We start from the raw sequence: 24148 nt of genomic DNA, 5'->3' as shown, positions 1-24148 counted from the left end.
TCCAAGCAGTTCTGCAGGGATACTGAGAAGGCTACTTATTGAAACTTGAGGAAGCAACCAAGACTTGGAGCTGTCTCAGATTCAGAACCAAACGCCACCTAACATTTTTCTAAATCAAAAAAAGAATAAAATTTTAAAAAGGAATAAAAATTCCTTTCTTTGTACTGAAAATATAGGGTTTTAACCATTTTGAGGAGAAACTGGAGTCATTTTCCTTTTTCTAAATACTGGTCAAGCTTCATGAAAAAGACTGGATCATGCCTGAAACATGTAACTCCCAGCTGCTCTTTGACACGGATGGTATCAGATTCTACTTGAAAACCATCTGGATTATCTTTTTCTCTATTAAGTCTATACATGTATATACGTACTGCCAACATTTTAAGAACAATCCACTGCAAGAAGAGCAAGATGGCTCTTGTTCTGCAGCGCAGCAGAGCTGAGCTCTCGAATCACAAACTCCATCCCTCTGTACTTGCTGGGGAACTCCCAGTGACCCTGCCAGGGCACTCACAGCATCATACAAACACCGACCTTACTGCAGACTATATGAAACATCTACCGCAGCCTCCAGCATAGCCTGTGACACTGACTGTTCCTTAACAACTAAGGAGCTAAGCACTTTCTTGAAAATAGGCAATTTCACAAGTATCACAAGTGGGGCTCCAAGAAAGGACTAAGATACTATTAAGAAAACTGTGACAGTAAGAGGTTTTGAGGAGACAGCAGTTCCAACGTAGCTGTCGGTGGAGAGCTGGAACTGTCCTTGAGGATCTGCTTCAATGACTAAATTTTTCACTGACCAGGATGACACAAAAATCATCAACATGACGAAAGCTGTACATTCCCAAGATCATCTGATCTCTAAGCCAGACTCAGATGGTGACCCAAAATACAGAAGAAAAATCAGGCTGGGAAAGTCCTTTGTTTCTTATGCTTCCCAAGTAATACCTGAGAAATGTGAATTGGTTAACAATTTTTCTTGAGAAAAACAAGCACAACAATTCACGAAAAGCTGTCAAATATTCAACTGTCATATTATCCCCCCACAGGAGTAAGAATTAAAGACCAAGGTAAGCATTTAGGGGGGAACACCCCCCTCCACTTCCCCTTCCTCCTCAAGAAAACAAATAGGAACAGTTATTGACAATTTTCCCACCTACTCTGTCAGGGTTACTGCAAAGGGAAGTTTATTTTTGCGGCTTCGCCAGTAGCTCCACCAATGCAAAGCTCAATTCTTCTTGCATTCACACTGATGCTGTTCTGTAGGAATTCCACTAGGTCTACATTATCAGCCTTCAGACAACACATTAAAACTAACCTTCCACCATAAACACTCATCCTTCTGTATCTAAGTGAACAAAACTGGTATTATGAAACTAGCATCCTGTTTGCTCCTTATTAAACACAGTAAATGGCTCTAAACAAATTATTTTATTTTTTTTGCACTTATAGGCCATTATGTCTTTTTCTCAGCAGCATTATCAGTTTGTTCTTAGAATGAGTTACCTGTTTCTTTTTAGTCATCATAAAGTTTTTCTGGAAATCTGCCACCTACTAAGATGTTTGCTTTCTGCTCTCCCCTACGTCTTCATTAAAAATCACCTTTTATACCTCAAAGATCTGTATAGGCTCTGCAGCTCCTGTGTTGCTGGTGCCTGTGCTCCAGAGAAGAGTGCAAAATCCAGCGTTGGGTGCCTTGGAAAGTGGAGAGTTAGAGGCATGGTACTAAGGCAATCTAAAAATTCTCACAGGCCAAAATGAAAGTCACTCAGCAGCATCTAGTACACAGTGTTAAAATCAAATGGATGTGCCTCCAGACCCTATCTCCCTAGAGATTCAGGGGCTGACTGGGATAGGTAAAGTTCTGCTATTCTACTCTCTTGGGACTCAGAAACTAAAATCCTCTCCCAAGTTAGAAGAAATGAGGAGGAATCCACTTTTAGAAGCTTTGGATAGATAATTTGCTGCCCTGCTCTTCCATAATGCTACGTACCAACTAAACCAGCCAGAAACCAGGTGATGGAGATTCAGCTCCCTCTTCATAGAGGGGTTTCAAGCCTGTATTTATCATCACACGGGACAGCCTCCTAGGTGGTAGGCTACCTGCTTGTCAAAACTGGATGTTTATGAAGCAAAGAGGGCAAGGTTAATTAACTGTTGCAGTGCAGTGGGTATTTTTAGGTGCGTAGCCCTTACCACTAAACTCATGGGTAAGTAGTTCAAACCTGTCTTAAGACACAAGGGACTGAGGTTTGAATCGCTCAGGCTGAGGAGGGTAGCAAACCTGTATCTCCCATTCCTCAGCAATGGCTCTAACAAGTCAAATAGAGTCAAAGAGGTGAGCACCCTCCTAGTTTCTCCATGTCTTTTTAAAAGAAAGCAGCTATTTCATTTTTTTCCCATGAGCTAATTCACATTCAAGATCTATGCATACTACTAGATGAAGGTATCTGGAGGGTTTAGGTACCTCTACAAATTTAATGCAGCATAGCAAGGAACTAAACCCACATTTTTCAGAAGAAAGTACTTCTGGGCACATGTAGTACTAAAGAGCAGGTACCTAGGAAACTTTCAAGTGAGAAGGGGAAAACCTCATGAACTTAGATCGAATTGATAGATGAATCAGACATACAAACAAACACCTGTGAGTCAGGAACAGCTAAACTGCATATAGAGTTTTCTAGGTTCTGCCCTAACTCCCTTCATACACATTGATTTATCCATCTCAAAATCTCTTGGTTATTCATTGTTACTAATTGTTCTATAATGCACAAAAATTCATAACATTAAGTAAATTAATATTTTTAACAAGATAATATAGGAACTTTTAAAGCTGTTCTAAATATTCTTAGTCTCCTGAACCACACAGCTTCTCAAACCAGAAAATTAAACTCACAAACTTGAAGTCTGAATTTTTTCCAGGAAACATGACAATTCAGAACCAAAGCCACTGTGAGCAGAATGCCAAGTCAGAGGCTCAAAATTTTACTCCAGTAAACCTCCCCTATAGGGAAATACCTTAAATTAGAAAGCAGCATTCATCCTGCTCCTCTGATCTTTTTATACATCTCTGCAGGAACTTCCAGAAAGAAGAACGATAAAGAAATTGAACAGTTTGGTTCATTTAGTGCTTTAGAAGATATGAAAATGTAGTATCAGCTCTACCGTATGTCTTCTGAAACAAAATCTAGAAAAAGTGGGCAAGGCTTATTTAGAGCAATACAGACTAGGAAAAGGATTAAACAAATTCAGAATTAGTAAAAACAAAACCAGCAGTAATCACTGCATTGAGGACAGAGAGACAGAGGCATTTGTTAATGAAAAAATAGCATCATGATATGTCAGATGCTGAACTAAACCAATTTTTATTTGAAAGAAAATGTCTTACAAAGCTGAATTTGCATGGGTGTCTTTCAGAACGAACTGTCATGCAAGACCAGGCACTCCCTTTTTTATTGTCTAAGTTGTCTGGGAGCTGCACTGCCTTCCAAAATACAAACATGATGCCACACTGTGGGATTAGTATTTTGCCTTCATTGGTGGTAGCAGATTTTTTTTCTCAGTATGTATTAATCCATTTGTCCTACAAAAAACCCTACAACAATAACTAAGTGCTGAACTTCTAATACAGACCCAGATGCCTCTCAAGCTTCAACTCTACTGGCCATCAATGAGAAGCAACGAAAAGATAAATACACGCACCACAGCATTTTCATACAAGGAAGGAGATAATTAGAGAAGCAGAATTAGTATTACTAGAAGTACCTAAAGAACTAATTTTAGGCTCCAACAGATGACCTGCACTAACAGGACATCTCAGGTAAGTAAATATTTTCTTTGTATTTAGACTTAAGTCTATTGTCCTGCTCTCTCAGTTTTGTTAATACAGGCCTAAGCATCCAAAATACTTGTAGACAAAAATCACTGTCTAATTTTTCCAACTGTTAAATGCAAATCAGACACTGAAAGATTAAATTAATAAACTCTTGGACAGTATATATTAGTAATTACAGTCATTGAGACCTAACCAGTTTCTACCACATGTTGGGAGACTAAAACGACAGAGCCTAAAAGAGGCTTAAATTAATTTTTTTTGTTATCAGTAATAAAACAATAGTTTCTGCTCTCATCATGACAGCACATCCTCCTTCACATTCTGCACCAGCAACAGCTCTGAATTAAGAGTACAGACAGATTTAACCTAATTATAAAGCAATAGTAAACATATTTTTACAAGACATTCATCTTTCAAAGGGAAAAAAATAAAACAATGTAAACCCAAAAATAAAACACATGGGAGAAAAAAGAAAAAAAGAGGCCCTGTGAAGAAGGAGACAGGAAAATATCTAGCACAAATCAGCTGTGTGAATTTGTAACATCTCCTCCACTCCTCAAACGCCACGAAGGAGCACAGCATGCAAAGCAAACCTTCCAGCACTGATCCTCAGCATCAGTGATTCCAGTTAATCATCCAGAGTCAATGTAGAAGAAGATAATGTGCATTTTATCTCTTATCAGGGCAGGCCATCTTCCAAACAAGGCCTGTTAAACTGTCAGATTTATTATAAGCCTAACAAATGCAGTTAAAGAATAAATGAGGATTACACCTTCAAAGCTGCTATTTCAATCTGAAAAGTAGCAAACAAAAAGAAAAGTACCATATAGCAGACAATCAGGTAGCAGTACTATACAACCACCCTTCTAGCACACCAGTACATGCATTTAGTGTAGGTACAACTGACAAATATAGAACTGATGTATTAAAGTAACTGTTTTACTGAGTATCAAACAGTAAAAATACTGTTTACTGACTAAAAACATTAGAAGTCAGTGAAAAGTTTGGCACAAATTTTCCCTAACAGTCCAACTAAAAAATATAAACAGCTCATATTCCTGTAGTTAATTATAAACTCAAACTTGCAACCATTGTAATTCACACTTTTTTCCTGTGAAGTTCTCATGACCAAAAGCTTTCGGTCTTGGTTTCATAATTACTGGTATACTCTGTGCAGTATTAATTCTGGTAGAAGTCACAGGAAAGTTGGAAGTCACATGCAGCTTCTGATTCTTCACATTTTTTCCTGCTTATGAACTCTTTTTTTCATCAGCTCCATTTCTGAATTGGGACATATACAATATTGATACATACTGCAATCTTCAACCCTTTTGAAGAAGGCAGCAGCTGCTAGCCACTTTCCCAGGCCTCAAAAGGAAACGGCTGTCAGAGGCAGGATAAGATTCCAGATCAGAGACTGGAGCCACTGGAGACCACGGCCAAGCTTCCACTGGTGACCCACAGCAGTTCCAAAGGAAGGGCCGCTGTGACTCCCAGCACTCTTCACTGTAGCACCCGTCAGAATCCCAACCAGCTAATCAGGCCCACCCGCCCCGGCACCGCACGGCGCTTGGAAAAGCTTAGCTTTCTCGTGTCCACACTGTCTTTTGCACAGGTATTTCGACAAATCCAGAGAGACAAAGATAAGGGTTTGGAAATGATTTTTTTAAAAAAAAAAAAAAAGTGAAAGTCAAAGGAAATAAAAGGAGCACACACACACACACACAAAAAGACTGTATTGTTGGTAAAATTAAATTAAAGCAAGAGATCCACCGCTAAAAAGTTTGACAGAAAAGGAAGTTAAAGATATATTAAACCATTCTCCTGCATCCCTGGTATACATAAAGCCACAGGTTCTACAATCAACTTACTATACCCATTCTTCATCACTGAACATGTGGAATTGGGATATATCCCAAATGAAACAATGTCAGTCTGCCAGAATCAGCAAAACATCCAATAACTTGGTTGGTGATGGTATCCTTATATTAAAAATGCAAATTAATTTATTCAAGGGTATGCTTTTTCCCTGAAACAGCACTACCACTTTCACTGTAGATGAAACTACCTAAAATCTTTGCCACCTACAACAGTCATGCAGTGAAAACAGAGTTTTTGTGAGGAAGGTGGTGGCAGCAAGCTGAAAAATTATAGTCATCTTCAAAGGACTTGTATTAAAATCTGATGTGCACCTGTACCCTTTTCTATCTGAAAATAACACTCGTCACTTGAAATTTCATTTGAAAGGGAGCCTATTGCAGGTTAACATTAAAATAACATTTATGGTAATATGTACTAAATTCTACTTTAGTCTTGAACTCCACAAACTAGAACTAAGAAAAGGAACATAATTTACTAGCAAATGCCACTGAGCCTGTGTATAGAAGAGAACACTGGCTCCAACACCTACTACTCACATTTTTGCTCAGTCTACAAAAAGCCATAACAGACTATAAACAAATGTTTAAGCCAAAGGCTCCTTCCTCAACAATATCTTTTCCCTTACTCCTGTGTAATGGCTTTAGAGTGGTGTATTAGACAGTAAGAGGATGACATATTCCATTTGCAGCCTGAAAGCCAATAATGCTCATGAATTTTTTACCTGAAAGACACTTCAAGATGCCACTGGGAAGACTGTCTAATAAACACATTAGGCTGCAAATAGGCGGCAGCAGCTCTTTAACACATGCTATAACAATCATTTGATGGCTAACCTTAATGTTCAGTGTTACAGACTGGTATTTAATAGGACTTTCTTTAAAATCCACCTAAGCCTTGGAGGAGAAAGAAGTTTTCCTCAGCTGCTCAAACCCACAGGTTTGAGAAACCACTGTTCTGCCTGAGACTTTGCAAAAAACCCGTCCAGGCTGACCTCAGCACTGTAAGATGGCTCCCACCTTCTGTATTCCCATAGGCTAAGGCTCTTAACTGAGCCACTCGCTCAGCTGCTTACGGATTAGGCTACGTCAGCCACCTCTAATATGCCCAGGAATAGCAAGACTAGGCTTTAATAAGACAACAAAGAAAAAAGATCAGAGGAAGAAAATACCATTTTTCTTTTACAGAACATGTAACAGGTTTGCTCAATTTCTACTTTTAAAGAGGAGAAGACTTGTTTCCACCAAAACACTGTCGAATAGGAGGCAGGTGGTACTACTGCAAAAAATTTTTCAAGACTCTGTATCATAATTTCTGGTCTGGGATTCCACCTCTCTCTAGTTATGAAGAATTGTTTCTGATTCTCAGTACTCAAGGACAAAAGAAATGCAGATAAATACCACTAAAGCTCCCCTTAAAACACCAGATTAAAAACCAAAATACAATGCCAGAACATTATTGGTAATAAACTAGTCACTCTTGCATCCTTTTGTTTATGGCAGGTAGCTAAGTTTGAAATAATAAAAAAAAAAAGACAAAGAAAAGTAATTCTAAAACTTTTAAACCTTCTAGGTTACATTTGATAAGTATCAAAACATGGCTGCAAAAAATATTAAGCCTGCAAGCATTTTCACTGGAAAACAAGGAGTCCAAATTCCCACAGAAGATGTTTATTTCATCTAGAACTTTTCTTATAATTCACAATTAATAACATTACTTATGAGACTAGTTTAGAAGTCTACTATTACAAATCTATGGTGATTTAAAGTAAAACTTTGTGAACAGCGTAGCTGACAAACGAAGCAAATTAACAACACTGAAAAGGATAATATTACAGGAAACTTTGTATTTAAATAGCTTTCATTTCCAGTTGATGGTACTTCTGGAACAGCGAGTTAAGCATATTTTAACTCCCACTGAATCCTCTCTGCCAATCTCAGTTTCAAAACTATTATTTGTCCACTTAAATTCCCACGCCAACTTTCCCCCCTAAGAAACCACCAAAAAGCAAGGGGAAAACCAGACCAGAGAGAGGGGAAGAGTGAAACAATTGCTCTCACAAGTGTAAGGCACCTGGAAAAACTAAAATCAGGAACATTTTCTAATCTCATATATATAGCTGATAGAAATGTATACATTACTTACAATACCAGTAAGCTTACACATGTCAGTGTGATTTTCAAGATGCTATCTTAGCAGTGAGAAAAATATGACTTATCACAATAGACAAAGGCATTTACGCATCTCTGTGTCACGAACATGCTTACATTAGGATTTAACTCCAGTTAAATGCCTGTCAAATACCAGTCTGTTTACTTTAGATAAAACATATCCCATTAATAAAAAACTCAGGCAACTGGGTTCCATAAGGGTAAAAAGTAAAAAGCAGAGGATGAGACAGAGAGAACAGCACCATGTTTCTGTAGCAAATGTATAAAGTAAGGAATACATACAAGTTCCATGGAACTTACACACAGAGATATCAAACCTGTCATAGTTGAATCTGAGTTCCATCATTTATCAGTCTCAGTTTCAGTGACTTTATGCAGCTAGAGGGGTGCTGGTCCTCGTGGTCATTAGGATTAATTTAGCATCTCTACACACTCAGGTGCAATGTGATGTGCAACCCAAATCTGCACTGGAGCCTCAGCAAGAGATGCTTATGTTGCATACCACCTTTCACAGCTCTAACCTGGTCATCAAAATAATGTTACTGCAGTCCCGGAATAGATACTGTTACTTAAAACACATGATCTTACTGAATTTTTTGCTGCAGTTCAGTTCTACGTGTCTTCTCTGGTACTTAATCAAAACTGAACTCACGTTTCTGATTTTCACGTAGCTGCAGCACTAAGGAGGTTTATTTTTCTCTTCTACCCAACCACCTATTACTAGGAAGCACGTTGAAACTTCAGGCTGCTCTTTCAAATGCCAACCACTGAATTAAAACTCTGATTTGCAGGAAGTGTACCTAAACATTATGTAAAGCATTTCTACACATCTTGACATTGTTATCATGGCAAATGAATAACCTACTCCACACATACTTACAAGATATATTTCCTTCTAAAACACTGAGATGCTCACATAAGCACGCATTTAGTTTAACAGTGTATAACAATAAAGTTTCAATTTAAGACTCTAGAATTCAAGCTTTTTTGTTCCAGAAGGCTGCAAGTTAACAGCAGACCAAAGTGAAACGTATCTATATTCAAGTTAAATAAATGTTAGTACTCAGCTCCACAAATGGCCACAGGCATTGTAATGTTAACAGCTGGACATGAGGTGAATTTGATTTCAAGGTGACATCCTCTGTCAGTCAGGAACGTGGCTGGTGACCACACAAGGTTCAGAACCCTGCACCACTTCTTGGAAAAGTCATCCTCTACAGTATGGTGCCTGGCTTATCCACCCTCTGTGCCTCTCAAGTGCATTTAGCACATCTGCCCTGGAAAACTCAGCATCATCCTCAGCCTAAGGTGGCTTGCCTCAGCCGTGGTCCCAGAGGGTGCCTTGATGACAAGGATGTGGTCCTGAACGTTATGGGAGAGATCTGATGGGGTTTGGCCCCTATTCCTATCCTGCATTTGTGTGAGCAGGTAGTTCCCCTCAGCACGTGCTTCCTGCTGATACTGGTACCCATACCAGTATCATCCATTTATAGTGAAGCAGCAGTGTAGGAGTTGGGAAGTAGAAAACATTTAATTATTCTTTTCTTATTAAAGTTTGAAGAACCACCAATTTAGTACATGCTTTTTGAGAGAATACAGCTATATGCATAAAAGATTATACCTGTATCATCTCCCGACATGCAGAATTAGTTTTGTACTTAATACAGATGTATGTTAGATGTATGTAAAACTCTTGGCAAAGCCATCGAGAGTACTAACTACACACACTGTTACTAAGCCCATAAATCAAAGCTAATACAATAAATTACATCAGAGCCACACATAAGCGTCTTGCAAACACTTTCAAAGTACAATTAACTTGATAAAAATTAAGCGCCCACAGTAGCCTGTACACCCTAATCAAATAGATACCTAATACATCTGTGAGTTTAAAAACTGATCTGTGAACCCACTTCAAATTTCATGTTGGTCTTCATTCTATTTGCTTTAGTAAAATGCTGCAACCAACAATAACAAAAGAAGATGCAGATTTAATTATCATTTTACAGCATTTAAAAGGAAAACACAACTCATAAAAATCTTGTTGCTCTAGCTGGTCAGCTGCCAAGGAACAAAACCTTGTGGAAACAAGCTTTGTCCTCACAAGTGTGTGTGTATATATATATACACATATACGCACATATATAAATCTATGAATACAGACTATGACCAAATAAAACATACATAGGAATGGCTGTATGAGTCAAATGAAAGAGACGTTTAGTCAGTGACTAGTCTGTCATGGAAGCTAAGAGCAGATGCCTTAGGAAAAAGTGCAACGCAGCTGCAGAGTGTTCCTTCCCCCTGATACCTCCTCTCTCTGTCCCTGACAATCAGTGGTTCAAACTTAGCTGTGGTGTTGCTGTCCCTCCTCCTCCCTCTGAGCCTATCTTCAGTTGTACCTAATTCCTTCTTAAATCCATATATACCTTTGGCCTCCACAACACTTACAGGCAACACCCTATAAGCTTTACCGCAGCTCCCTTAACAGCAGGAGTGACATTCTGTAAAAAATTGATGAGTTTTAAGGGGATGTTATGACTCAACTGAAATAAATCAGAATTTTATCACTGACTTCACTGAAGCTTGGATTTTCCTTCTAGCCTACTAGGGGAAGATGTCAAATTGTTATTTCTCTCTTTTGTAGGACATAAATCACTCCATGGGCCTGATGCAACATGTTTGTATCCTGCAGCCCAAGGAAAAAAGGTTACTGTACTATCAAAGCTGAACGTTCATTATCAACCACTTCATCCTCTTTATAAAAATAAGCTGAAATTAATTTGTGTTAATAATGAAAACATTTCTGGTAAAGAACAACCACAAGTCCTAAGAAAGAATTAGCATATATTCCAAGTATGTTTAATTTTGGAATATAATGAAATACAATTACTAAAGAGGGGAAGAAACACCTACTACATTCATAGGAGTTGACCAGAAGCCTGCAATACACTGTCCCAAAATAAAAAATACAGACATTTAAAACCAGTTGGATTGAACACCTGGAAAAACTTGAGGAAAAGTAACAAAGATAATTTTATTACCAGGCAGTTCTAGGGGAAGTTTCTTCAGGAGAATTTTGTGTTAGGTGGTTGCTCAATCACAGCCTGTGCTATCGGGAATGGAAAATTTGAGCACTACAGTATCCCGATGAAGTCTGTTTGGGGACAGCGTCCCCAGACAAAATGAAATGGGAACAGCAAAGAGGAGATTTGGGCACAACACACACTGCAAATTAAGCACCTTTCTCATAAATCTTTGGTTTGATTCTTCATTTAGGATCTTCATCAAATTCCCGTGATCTTCCTTACACTCTGTATCCTCACCTCCCAGCCAGCCCTTCCCAATCCCTCGCTGTACAACTCCAGCTACCAGAGAAACTACCAGCAGGGTCAGCCACAGACTCCTGGGTACCGAGAGCAGCCCACTTCTGAAGGACATAGGTTTTCAAATCTTACCCTTTGCCCTCAGAGGCTAAAGCTTTACCTGCTAATGATAATTTTTAGTCCAATTCAGGCATCCTTCTAGGCCTGAACATAAGTGAGTAAAAGCTAAGGAGGAATGTAGGCAGTAAAATGATTCCATCAGGATTTCCTCACAGGTACAGTGATTATCAACTTACAGTCTTCTCATTTACTCAGCTCAGACAGCTTGGCTCACAGACCCCAGTCCTCAGTCCTTAACTCAGCTTTCTTACCACTCTTATGGGTCTATTCTATAGTGGTGCACTAACAAATTTATTCAATTTATTAATTAAGTAGATTCTGAGTATCAAGGTTGTTGCCACACATTTCCTCATTTTTTTGCCTGTCACTAGTCTAAGCAAATAAATAAAATGGTACTGCAAAATCTAACCAGCCAGTTGACTTCGTAATGACATGTTATTAAATATCATGCTGAGAACTCTGGAGTGAAATGAAATATTTCAGAGTACTCCTCTAGCTCAGACTTTCCAAGAAGGGTTTTTTCCTTACAACATGGTATATTTTGCAATGCAGTCATGTCTTCCTTGCACAGAAAATTTACCTTATAGAGATGATTACAAAAAAACCCCAACAAACCAACACCCCCCCCCCCCAAAACAAACAAACCAAACACCTAAAGAAAAAAACTAAAGAAAAAAGAAAGCAACACTTTTTCAACATTACCAGTAATCTTGTTGACTACAGTAGCACACAAAATTTTAAAGAGCAGGCAAACAAAATTACTCTAGTCAAAGATTATCGCTTCAAGTTTTATATATGCTACGTAACATACTTTTGTAAGAAACTGCTTATGGGTCATGGTTTAACGCTATCCCAGCTGAAACCAGGACATTATGAAAAGAAAACACCCCAGCCTGAGTTTTGCGAGAACACAGAGCCACCTGAAGAACACAGTCTACACAAAAAGTTGATTTTGTTTGAATTTTCCCCTTAACACATCCTAAAAGGCATTAGGCAAATCAAAATAACTGTACCAGCAGCAAAAATCTATTTTTCTACCAAACGTAGGTGCCAGCATTTCAGTAAGCACTACTTGGCCCCCACTATCTTGTTAGATCTTCTGTAATGAAATAAAGGAAGAAAACACAAGAAGCAGAGAGGAAGTTTCATTGTTCTTGTGGCTTCGACATTTGGTGTGGCGAACATGACAGGCTCTCAAGCCTCTACTGAACGGCACCGCCTGCCCCAGGCCTCTCTATCAAAACGTAGGTATATTGCAATTAAAATAATCAAACCAAGACAAAAGAGAACAAGCAAATAAATAGCACTAACTTGTTTATGTTTCTGGCTCTGCCCTCACAGTATGAAATAAAGTCTCTTCAAACACATACTACATTAATTTGAAAAACAATAATATTTTCCTTCCCCCCTCCTATCTCAAAGTAGCATGAGTTTTTCAAAGTCCTACATAAAATAAACTAAGGCATTTCCTGTATGTATTTAGTTAATTATTAAATGGATTCTAAGCATGATAGTCACCACCACTATTTCAATATGAAACTGGGAAAACACACTTTTAGCGAACTGCCAGTGCACTGCAGTAATGACTGGGTATATACATCTTCGCAATCCTGCCCTTAACTTCAGAGACAAAATTCTAGAGAAGCGATGATCAGCACTCCTATGCAAATCCAAACACTTCATTTTATCTTCTTCTTGTTGTTGTTGTCTGGGATTAGTATTATTGCTGTGAGATAAAGAGCAATGCTGGGCTTAATGCTGTGTATGACACGAAAATAAAGCCAACAAGCCTGACATAACTTCCCGAGCAGGGGAGACGGCATACCATCTTCACCTACTGCAAGTAACTATCTATAACCTTTTTCAGGTGTTATTATTATTTAATCTCCAATATTAAATGTTGCCCTCCCAAGGTTAAAAGAAAGGTAAATACTGCCAAGATATTTAATGACATCAGCATGCATAACCATGAGATAAATACAAGGTCTGCAGATTAAATGAATGTCATTATGTTTACAGAATCACATACTTGTAAAGAAAACTGTTAAGATTAGAGAACAGAAAAAGTTATATAACAACTACAAATGTTTCAGTGTGTTTTGTCTGCTTGAGCTCTTGGTCAGAAAGAGAAAGCTTTATTACAAAAATGTCTCAGTCTGACTTACTCTGGACTTTTTCATGTGCATAGAAATTACCAAATATTGAATAGTAATTACTGCAATGAAAAAGACACTCTCAGGCTCCACCTCATCTTGACAGTGGGAAAATATAGATAGGTTTGTGTATTATTCTGGATGCCAGAAAACTTGCTTACAAAAATATTTCCTGTGCACTAAGATATATTTAGCCTCATAAACCCATAAAACGGTCACAGGCAGCCACAAGTACACCTGTAGACATTAAAAAAAAAGGGGGGGGGGGGGAACAGCTACAGAAACTGGAGAATCAAATTTGTATTACTTCTTTGTATTCACTATTTAGAAACATTATCTTTACAGTCTCATGCTCAGAGAAAAACCAGCTCTTCCCCCCAACTCCCCCAAACCAACACTCCCCTTGCCCTCCCCAATCACACACATACCCCCCAGTAACAGCCAGACACCTACAATGCATACATGGGAGCACACATACGTGCAAAGAGAGTCCTAACAATGAAGTCACAGCACTTCAGAAACACACCTTGTTGTCTTCCAGCCTTTGCAGTTGAAGGCAGATCTCACTAGTTTTCCTGCGTCTTCAGATCAAGATGTAGATACATTCCTCATCCATCACACTGGCTTTTTATTAAAAACAGGAGGGGGGGGGGGGGGGGGAGAAGGAAAAAATAATAATAATAAAAGACACAAATACCAGTAAATTTACAGCCTTAAAAATATCAGCTCTCCATTCTCCCAAACCAGTGTTATGTCTTGATGTAAACCAAAGCACATGCTGAGTGAGGACGTGCGCACACAGCAGCTTATCATCTCTGTCATCTGCTTCTAATGACAGCTGACAAACTGGCCACGCTAATCCTTCCCTAACTGCTGATCAGAGAGATCCCCCTTTGACAATCCAGCATGGTGGAGTACTCGAAAATTCCTCCTGCTTCTGTTCTGTTGCTGCTCTAAAAAGCAGTTTCCTTTTCATTGAGATAATAGCCTTTTCTGCAGTCACGTGGTGCCCAGGCTACATTAGCAGAGCTTGATGATAATAGACAGAGTAACTCCCCTCCCTCCCTTCTGCTGATTTTAAGGGTACAACTCCGGGAGAAACCCAAACCCTGCACACTTGAAATCATTTTGCATCTTCCTCTATCGAAAAGCAAACTGCACTGTCGGCGGAAAAGAGGAATACATGTGCTCCCTCTACTTGCACCAAAACTAATTATGAATACAATTTTAGGCACTGCCTTCGTTGGGGTACACACACTGGTCATAAACATGTCACATGAGACTAAACTAAATATTAAACATTCTTAATACTGAATATCTGGCATGCTAGCATTCTCTTTTTCCCCTAGAGTACTTTAATTTTTTGCCTGTAATTTTAATTCTACTGCAATAAATATTCTTCTCTCAGCAACATCCTATGGTTGAACTCCTCCCAGCACCCAACTCTCGCGCAAATAACAAATGATTTGCACTACAACCTCCAGTCCGAGTGCCTTTTTTTTTTTTTTTTTTTTACCCTGACAAACATCTGAACCATTTTTTAAATACAGTGCTCAGTGGGGAAACCTAGCTAAGCTTCAGCTTCAGTTCCCATCCCTCCTGAGTGCCAAGCCCTGGACAGGTTTGCACCTCACTGTTCAGAAGGTGTTTCTTGCTTGTAAAAGGCAAAGTATACGTGCAAACACACTGCTCTGTCCTGCCTTCACTGAAGTACTTCACAGACTGAAAGCAGAACAAACCTTTCCTCTTCTACGCTGGCACACCGTTTCCCTGTTACTGTGGCACACGGCATAAAGGCATCCAGCTGATTCCCCCTGGACCTGTCCACCTCTGAGAGCACAGGTGGGCACGGACCAGCCTAGACTTTCACCTGATATTCCAGTGCTGGTGTTTGCAAACTGTTTCACCACGCTGTGGATGAAGCATCTCACAGTGATTTTCAAGCCCACAGAACAACTTTTGCAGCATTGTTTCTACTCTTTTCCAGTCTAATCAGGATACAGAATTATCTCCTTTTCTTCTTCTACTTCCATCTTTTCCCACTGCACTGGATCATTCTCCTTAAAGACAACACTGATCATAAACTTACAGTTTCTCCCAAAATTGAAGAGGTTAGTGTTAGAGACAGTGGCTGTACTTACAGAAAAATAAAGTGGAAATTGTGAATAGTGGCTATCCTGTACACTCCATCTTTCCCGACACTACCCTGTCACCCCTTCTGTTTACTCCTCTCCTTAGGGGCAGCCTTACTCAGGAAAGTGGCCCTTCCCAAGGCTCTGGGAGATCCCTGCTCCAAGGCTAGCAGATCAAAGCTGAGGCACAACCTTACTGTGGCTGAGGAGCTGGAAATGGAACGGGAATGAGGCCCCTCCTGCAGCAGCACGAATCCTCTTTTCTACTCTTTCCTTTTCCAGGCTTTAGAGAGAATCTGCAAGAAAGATCCTCAGTCCAGGAGGAAATAATCTGGTTCCATAAGAAGGCTATATAATACAGTATATTCAGCAGAAAAACACATAAACATACAGACTAAATGGAGTAATTTTTTTTGCCAGTTCTTTCTAAGTATGTCCTTCCATCTTAAAGCGCCACACTACACAGGGTAAGCAAAATGAACATTATTTGGAGCAACATATAACTTTAAGCCTTATAGACCAAGAACTGCTTTGTGATCTTAACTTTCTTTTATTAAAACAAATTGTCACTTGCATTTGCCATATTAATCCCTTAGCTGAAGGAAGGTGCATAATGCATAATGTTTAAATTGGAAAATGATACAAATGTGGGAAAAACTATGAAGATTACAAAAAATCTCTGGTATTCAAAAAAATGTATTAATAGACAAGCACCAGAAGGAAAACGAACTTTCACAAGAACACATACACAAAATACTTCACTTATGAAGTACAAATCTAAGGAAAACATAAAAAACAAGAGCATACCAGTCAGATACCATAGTGAGAACTGTACTGTTGATATTTACAGGAATCATAAGATAGGAAATTCAAAGACATCACAATATGGTGAGCACAAACACAATAATCACAGTGTTACGGAAAGAATTACGCATAAATAAAAAGGAGGTAACAGAAATGGGTTGTTGTAGCAATAAAATGTGAAGACTGAAAGGAGTAAAAGTATACAGATGTTGTTAAAAAGATTGCTTAGTGAAGAACAGAGTACATATAAAGTGAATGGAGAAGAGGGAATATACCACTGCAGTACACAGACTGATTCTAGACAGAAAGGAAAGAAGAAATGAGTGAAAAAATATTTCTGTTAGAAAACACCAGTCTGAACATAAATAAGAACATGCCACAGCAAGAGAGGAAAGGCTCTTCAGTTTTATCAGGCAGTGAATACATGCTTCCAGTGGAAACTACAGAATTGTTTCTTCCTTTTAAATAAGAATTTCACAGAAATCATACACATAATTTGGGGATGAGCAGGTGACCTTTAAAACCAATACTGGCACTACAGATTTTTTCATATTAGGATAAGACATCTTGCACAGCAAAAGAGGGTTATCTAAATTTTCTCGAAGACATATATTTCATTAATACTTCATTTTGTTTGCCTAGCCACAGGTGGCCTTGCAGTAGACACAAGGAAACACTTCACTAAAATGTTTACAGTTTATGTTTTAATGTGATCAAATAATCAAAACTGATAAACAGAATACTGCTTTCAGCGTACATGTATTACAGTTCTCTTGAGTTTGCGTTTTCTTTTTCTTCCTTTATTTTCTCTTAAGAAAGAGCGAATTTGGCAAAGATGAGGACAGACTACAACGCAGTCTGGTGGTGTTTGCCCTTCTTCATAACATACCTACACCTGAGGCAAGGACTGGTAAAGCAATCCCAAAACATCTTTTCAGTCTTTTTAATCCCAAAACATGAGTTTTTAGTCCTTTCTCTCACCCTCTATACCATATCCAGGAGGATCCAATTCCACCTTCATAATATCCCTGCAATCCTCTCAGTTGGGAGTACCCAAAGGGGTACCATAATTGCCAGCTCTAGTGACGGCCCTAGTTTACACTGCAGAATAGTGGGACACTTCAACAAGTGTTTGAAAGATTACAAAGCTGACTTGCTGGGCTTAATTCAAGGCAAGAGGCCACTGACTCTTAGGAAAGCTGACTAGGCAGCATTAAGTACCGCTTGCGAGGAGGACTGGAAGGGCAAAGCCTTGCACTGGCACCAAGACAGACAAACAGAAATTACTAAGACTTACTGCCAAGAAACACAACAAGGATATTACTGCTCAGGTCAGGAACAAAGACAGTACAATGATTTTTTTCATGTGTTACATTTCAGTAAAGCAGAAAGAAGCATACAGTTTTCCAGTATTAGGTGAATTTTTAAAATCTGAACGCTAACAAAACATTAGTGTTTTCACATCAAAACTAGAAACCTGTTGATGTGTATGTCAACGGTATCAACATTTCACCAGTTCAGGAACTCCTAATTCACCACTACTTGAAAACTAAGTAAATTTTTCTTTTTCCTTGTACCAGATGAGGAAAAATAAATACATAACTACAGGTTTTCTGCCTTTTGCATCTTGTCTTGAGGGACACAAGAATCATATCAAACGTACTGCCAGTGAAAGTTGGAGCGCTTGGCATTTCTCACAGTCAGTTTCCGTATCAGCAGTATACATCAGTATACATAACAACAGCGCTAAGCACCTTGCAACTTCTGACCCTGTGAAGGCAATGAAAAGACATTCCCTGCTCTCTCAACCTCTCAGGTATTACCGTTGACTTCTCTTTGTAGTATGAAAATGTCCGTGCTTCTTGAACACAGTTTATCATGGCTCTCGTAACTTCGTAAGTATGTACCCAGCGACCCACTCAGACTACTCTGTGTGCAAGTTTCTGCATTATCTAACTGGAGAATCCAATACTGCAGTATGTGCTATATATAGCAAGTAAGTTCTGTATGGGCATGTCCGCTAGTAACTGTGCTCTTTTTTTGTTTTGTTTTGTTTTAAATCTCTACTGCTTTACTCCATTGCCTTTAATTAAGAAGGCAAGAGAGAAGAAAGAGGGGTTCTTTTGGTGCATTCTGGAAATGGTCAGCTCTTTCTCCTCTTACGGACTAAAAAAAGGGTCAGGTCAGATTCCCCAGAGTCGCCACCTCAGGGTGCTGGCTGGTGCTCTCTATAGGTTACACACAATAAGAAGCTCTGTTGGAGATGGTCCTCAGCCCACAGACAGACAAGTTCAAGAGAGAGGGTTGCTTCCAACTGCACTGATGGCACATGAGAGGAACTCAGCACAGGAAGCTGAGCAAGCAAAGAAAACCAGAACCAGAATGGAGATACTACAGCACAGAAATAAATATTGTATTAACAGGATACATTACATAAATGTAATAATATCTAGTGCTACCATCCATTTTTTACAGAATGTAGCTAAATTATGAAGAGTCCAGGGTTTTTTCTTTAAAAAGAAATGACTTTTAGCTCTACAGAATGTGCCTTTTAGTGAATGTATTTTCTAAAAAATCAGCTCAAACTCTTTTATTTCACCTCATCCCAGAACAGAAGTACTTACATGGGAAAAGACTTCTGATAATAAAAGGTTCCCAAAATTTGCAGACCAACAGCTGGCAAGATTCAATGGCTGAGATTTAAATCAGACAAAAGTCAGACTAGAAAATGTTTATTATTAGTAGTGGAATAAAATCATACTAATTCATCCAAGGATAAGGCAGGTTTTCTTTCATGTAGTCTCAGCTAGAAACAAATATATTTCCTAAATGACATCATATGACTCAACCAGGGTAGAGGATTAAGGAAGAAATCATTTGGTGAAATTTCATGGTCTCTGATAACCAGGCAAGGCAGCACAGTGTAACACTCCATCTGGCCATAACAGCAACGCTGTGTGAACTCAGCAAGATTTGATACATTGCATGTGGTTTTCCTTGAAACAGAAAGTTGCTGTTGTGTTTAATGCAAGTGGGACCTCTACCTTTAGTTCAGAATACAGCAAATTACCATACCTGGTGACGAATACGCAGGTCTTTGCACCTAGACCTCTTCTTATGTCTCATCTATGTTCAGTAGCAGTCTTCTAACTGCTAGCGGCTTGCAGACATTGAGGCACATTTGAAAAGCCAACTCCTGTGAGCAGCAAGGAGGAAACAGGCAGAGACTATATCTTGCAGACACTGAACTTCTGGGCTTTCACATTCCTCCAAGAAATCTCACTGAAGAAGGGAGATGCTACCAATCACAACTAGCTTCCCATGGGAGAAACTGGAACGTAAGGACAGTTGCTTTTCACAAATTTGAGAATAAATTAAGCAGCTAATTTAATGCTTCATCATCTGCTCTAGCCAAATCATACAAGGACTTCAAATAGCACAAAGTCAGCGTGAATGCTGAACTTCGGTAAGCAGCAGTAAATACAGAGGACTGACTAAACCACTAGGAATTAAGTGCGCAGTAAAGCAGGGTCATGCCTCAAATTTCCGTATTATTAAACATCCTGAATATCAGTGGATGATACAAGGTACAGAAGAGAAACTAAAGAAAGTTAGCTTCTCTATTAAGAGTTTTAAAGTGTTCTGGTGATAATTTCTACCAGTATCAGACAGAATCATCAAAAAACCCATTTCACTGAGCCCAAGCACAAATGCTCCTGAAAACTACAAGGGCTGTCAGAGATAACACTATTTGATGAGAAAACCAAGAGCCAGAGACTGCAGCCTACCAAGTAAAATAAAAGTGAAAGGAAAAGTACCAACAGATGGAATTAATTTGATTTACAATAAAATAATTAAATACTCTGGTATGAAATAATTATCAACTTTAGGACAACTGGTCTGTGCTCCTTTTTATAATGAGGTTGATGCAACAAAAGTGAGATTTAACTGAAGTAGTGTGAAAATTCAAGAACTTCAAATTTTACTTGGTAAGAGTAAAAGATTAAAAAAACTACCTTGTGCTAATACAAAAGCAATCACTGAATGTAGGGTATTGAGAAATATTTAAAACAATGACAGTTATGTGTTCAACAGAAACCAGACTTGTTCACTTCTCGTCCAACAAAAGTGCAGGTTTGCTACTAGTGCCAGTAATAACAAATGGCAGCTCTAAAACATGGAAGACAATACTCATTTCACCTAAATAAAGAAACAGCATAATGTAGGTATGCAGGTAATTATTTGCAGGAGAAACAAGACATAACACTCTAACAGAAACCTAATTCTGAGCAGAAATGCTACACAATCTCAAATAACCCCAATGTGGTTAGTGTTGAATATTTAAGTCTATGATAAGAGAGGAAACATGTCTGAACTTGGGTCTACTGCTAACTCTTGAAAGAAAAGTTCAACACACTGAATTCCAAAACAGAAATCTATATCTCAACTTCAGTTTGTTCTGGGTTTTCCCTAAAATGAACTGCAAAGTAGGTGCGTATGTAAGACTGAAGAGAAAGGCTCAGAAACTGCATACAGCTCAATCATTTTAACCTGAAATATTTAGAACATACAGCAAAACCTGTCCCATCCTGAGAACTCCTACACACACATACTAAGGTTATATTGTACACCAGTATGAAGTCAGTCAGATGTAAACTTTGAAAATCGATGGCAGACACGTTGCAACTGCTACCAACTGCAAATAGCAGGGCAGACAGTGTAAAATTAGTGGTTCGTACCATGTTTACACATTTTAAATTTTCCACAAAAGCAATCTAAAAAGCATTACCTTACTCTTAACAAAAATATCAACAATATGGATGGCACAGTCCGTTTTCTTAGAGACTGCACTTAAGCATGTTGTACTGAAGCACAAGATGATACAAGGTCAGTTAATGGGGAGAAAAGTCAAGTTTGGGAGAATACATGGCTATTTCACTGCTTTGCTTTTGGCAAAGATACTCTGTTTTTTTATCTTTCAAACACGTGGTTGTCATGACTCTCTCATCTTGAAACTGCAGTACCTCACAGTTCACAGGACTATTTCTTAAAACCCTTAGCAAATCATCCTTAATATGAGATTTACGAGTTATTTAGATTTTTACAGATTGCCTGTCCCCAGGTTCTAAGGAACCCACATTTCCTAAGCTTCAAGTTAATAACATAATAATAAATAACATTGCATAAGCCCTTTACCCTGAGTGAAGAGGGTATCCTTCTCAGAAGAGATCACCTAAGTCCTTTCTTATTAACTGTCCTTTCTCCTGTGCGATTTCTTCCCCAAAACTACAGAGACAACAGGCAGGGCATGCAACACATGAAGACAAAAGGCCTCGCAGAGAACATTTTGCTGGCAGTTTTAACAGCAGTACAGCAAAAGACAGGGATGATCTGTGAAATAATCTGGACGTAAAGTCATATATGACTTCCAAAAGACAGAAATTCAACCACAAGTCAACAGACAACCAAAGCAACTGTGAGAGAACTGATGTGCTCTGTGCTTCCAAACTATACGTTTGCCTAAGAAGCAGGATGCCCCACAGGGCAGCCTTCAACACCCAGTGCACAGCCACTGCACTGTCCGAGGGCAATACAGCCAGCCTTACTTGCTGAGCAATGTCTAAAGACCGTGTTCTACATCATACGTTTGTATCAACTGATTTAAAGATGACATTGCGGTGCTAATTTTGACCACGTAGAGTCCTGGACATTGGAAGGTTGATTTTCTCTTTATAGTGTGTGATGAGAGTTGTGCGTTCAGGATGCTGTTTTTTGGAACATCTACACAAACACTCTGATAGCCACTCTGATTTTGGAAATTGCTTCTAACTTAGCTCAGCAGAGCCAAGGCTCAGGGAGTCATTTGTTCTCCCAGACAACAGCCTAACACGGGTGGATGCAATATAATTTAAGTGAACTGGGGCCATTAATTAATATTAAAGGAAAATGTGCTCTCAAACTGGTGTGATTCTCTTGATAAGCATTTTTGACACTGCATGTGCTTGCTAATGTTACTGTTCCAAGAAAGTTAAGGTATTAGGAGACAGCTGACAGATTTATTTTTTTCCTTGAAAGGCCTCTGAAAAAAACCAAACTTTTTCATTTTTTTAATCTTACACGGGAGTGGATACAACATACAGTGATAACCATCCAGAAACGTACGCCCTTCCAGATCAGTAGGCTAAGATCTCTAAAGTAAAAGAAGATTTAAAAAACATGGAAATAAGTCAATAAAGAATGGTAAATCTATGTCCCTATTAGCAAAGACAGATGCAATTTATTACATTATACACTGTCTGAAGACTCTGGATTTAACACAATTCTGAATATGCTAGCTGTACATACTATATATAGGCATATACTAGTTGGCAGTGAGGAAGGGTATACGTGAGAACAGTTTTTGAGAGGAGCAACAGCAGAGAGCCCCCAGTGGAAATAATGAGTGATGTGCTGGGAATTAAGTACCAGGGTCAATTAAAATGCCTTGATTTTAGAAAACCAGGCATCATGGGATTACAGCTCCTGGCTGCAATGGTGTTCTCTACTAAAGCAGGGTTTTAAAAAAAACTTCAGTGGTAGCAATATTATTTTATGAGTTTATGTATTTCATAATACAAGGGGAATACACAGCAAAGGGAGTACTGAGACGGGTACACCCCTGACACTAACATTTTTATTTGCAGTGGAGAATACTGAGAAGGATAAGGAGAAAGAAAAGACAGTGATAAAGTACTTGTTTAGGTTTTAGGTACTTCGGAAGCTTCCATGGCACAGGATCCCTGCAATCTTTAATACATTACACTCCCTTAGTATCTATGCTACATGTAAATTTATACAGATGAATTACCTTTATTAATATATAGCCTGCAGTACCTCAGCCACACTCACAGTCAGAGCAGTGGGCAGATAAGAAAAATCAGACTAGCAAAGTCCTCAGAGTCTACAGCTGTGAAGAGGGCTAGATGAAAGTATCAAATAAATACAAAGAACAAGCAAAATGATGCCTAAAGCATAATGGAAAAGAACCAAGGGGGAAGGCAACATGAAGGGAAATATTTCCAAGCAGATGGCTCCTTTTAACCAAACAATTTACCACGGCCTAAAAGTACAGTCTTCTAAACCAGCTACATTAAGACATGTAGAAGTAATTTTTCTTCAAACAATTTTCTCAAAAATCTTACTTGGGCATAGGACTGCTTCCCTCCTCCATCACAATTTTTCTCGTAACATCTCCCCAGTCTTCCCAACTGGATGTGACTTCAGCTGTAAAACTGCACTTCCTCCAATAGTGCAGTACAGAATTAAAGTTATCCAGGAGTCTGGCATCCCCAGGGGAGTTTTAAAATCTGAGCAAGAACCCCTCTATTGTCAGTACTAGAAAGTCTGGGCCTATCCCCAATAGTTAAAAACTATTTTGGATTTAGCTGGATACAGTTCTGACCTAATGTTTGGACTTGGATTAAAGGCCAAGCACTTTAACTTTATAATAATGTCATGCACCGCAGTGTTCGATAATTTAAGTGTGCTCTGCTGAAGACCATTCCTTAAACTCTTTTAGAGGCCAAAACTGATATAGAGAAACCCAATTATTAAAGTAGCAGATCTCAGCAGAAACTGGTATACCAATTCTTCAGAACCCGTGCTAGCTGCCTACTGATTTCCAAGTACAGTTGAAGATGTTCACATTGAAGTGTAAAGCCCTAACTGGCTTGCAACATGCCTGTTC

The 24148-nt window shown here is 38.8% G+C and overlaps 1 protein-coding gene across 9 annotated transcripts in view; it reads right to left on the bottom strand.

Moving 5' to 3' along the window:
- The window catches only part of NCOA2 (nuclear receptor coactivator 2), a 190024-nt gene that overhangs the window by 78202 nt on the left and 87674 nt on the right, over positions 1-24148 (bottom strand). The window contains exon 4 of one of the 9 annotated variants that reach the window (XM_055800869.1): positions 14013-14110. The exons of 7 other annotated variants lie outside the window; for them this stretch is intronic. The gene's annotated coding sequence lies outside the window, so the exon portion shown is untranslated. Of the gene's footprint in view, positions 1-9759; positions 9779-14012; positions 14111-24148 lie in introns of those variants that run through there. One more of the 9 variants, XM_055800876.1, reaches the window with a different exon arrangement.

The sequence above is a fragment of the Falco peregrinus genome, chromosome 3 (assembly GCF_023634155.1).
Source record: "Falco peregrinus isolate bFalPer1 chromosome 3, bFalPer1.pri, whole genome shotgun sequence".
NCBI lineage: Eukaryota > Metazoa > Chordata > Aves > Falconiformes > Falconidae > Falco > Falco peregrinus.
The sequence above is the reverse complement of the archived record's forward strand: the minus strand, read 5'-3'. Positions and strand labels throughout refer to the sequence as shown.